This window comes from Penaeus chinensis, chromosome 2 (assembly GCF_019202785.1).
Source record: "Penaeus chinensis breed Huanghai No. 1 chromosome 2, ASM1920278v2, whole genome shotgun sequence".
In the NCBI taxonomy this organism is placed as follows: domain Eukaryota; kingdom Metazoa; phylum Arthropoda; class Malacostraca; order Decapoda; family Penaeidae; genus Penaeus; species Penaeus chinensis.
This window is the reverse complement of record NC_061820.1, coordinates 42,865,741-42,867,022: the sequence shown is the minus strand read 5'-3', so window position 1 is coordinate 42,867,022 and position 1,282 is coordinate 42,865,741. Positions and strand designations below refer to the sequence as shown.

The 1,282-nt window shown below is 44.6% G+C and overlaps 1 protein-coding gene across 1 annotated transcript in view; it reads right to left on the bottom strand.

Annotated features, from left to right (window-relative positions):
* Nucleotides 1-1,282, bottom strand: part of LOC125030460 (putative fatty acyl-CoA reductase CG5065) — a gene marked incomplete in the record, with an annotated part of 31,757 nt that overhangs the window by 5,959 nt on the left and 24,516 nt on the right.

The following is a 1,282-nucleotide window of genomic DNA, read 5'->3' as shown; positions in this document are numbered from 1 at the left end:
CCCCCTCCCCCCTCCCCCTCCCCTCTCCCCCTCCCCCTCCCCTCCCCTCCCATACTCCCATTCCTTACCCTCCCACCCTCTCTCTCCTCTTCCTCCTCTCCCCCCACTCCCCCCTCTGCTTTTCAAAATGTTTACGCAGGAGAAATCATCCGCTTGGAGAGGTGTTCTCCCAAACCCCTGCTCTCAGACACACGTTGCTAAAAATACTGTTTATAGCAAAAAAAGAAGACAAAAAAATATGCCTTCACCCCTTCTCCCAATGCTCCTGAAAAAAAATAAAGAGAAAGGCATTTTTCCTTCACAACATATCACCCCATGAAAAAAAAATGCATTCCCCCTTTCCCCCAAGTCCCCCCCCCCCCCAAATAAAAAAAATGGAGGAGAGGCTTCATTTTCGTTGAACACATGAATTCCATACGCTCCTTATCACCATGAGAAACTACCCTTAAGAGCACTTGATAAGGGAGGGGGGGGAGAGGGACCGAAGGTTGTCACCCTCCACACTTGGGGCCCTAGATACAGCATCTCAAAGTCCACTCCAACGCAGGCCTTCACGTGACAACAAGACCGAGGGTGATAAAAAAAAGACAGATCACACGGAGAGATTTGGTCACACATGCAACATGAGAGCTAACATTTACGAATATGAGAGAGAAACAAAACGAAAGAAGAAAAGGAAAGAGAGAGAGAAAAAAAAAAACGAAAAAGAGAACAGAAACGTAAAAGGGAGAGAGAAAGAAGGGCAACATGAAAGTTAACATTTACGAATACGAGAAAGAAAACGAAAGATAAAAAGGAAAAAGGGAGAAAAGAAATCTATATCCGGTACAAACTGACCCTCTTTATCATACTCTCTTTTTCCCCCCTTTTCACATTGCTTGCTATTTTGTCCAATCTTAAGAAAATCACAGAAGGAAATTTTGATATTCCCTTCCAAAGACTGGTGCGACTTTCATCGATTCTTATCATACTGATTACGTTTCTGGATAGTGATTGTGCAAAAGTTTGTGTTTTTTTCTATGTCAACAATGCGAGAACTTTCACATAATTTTTCGTTCGTCCTTTCAGCACACTTACTCTAACGGGAAACACGAGAGATCTCTGCAGAGCATGCATGTTTGACCAATGTATTTTGATTGCATAAACTCGTCAGAAGAGAGAATGGGAGGGAGGGAGGGGGAGGGGGGGAGAGACAGACCGACAGACAGACAGACAGACAGACAGACAGACAGACACTGACTGACAGACAGACAGACAGACAGACAGACAGACGACAGACAGA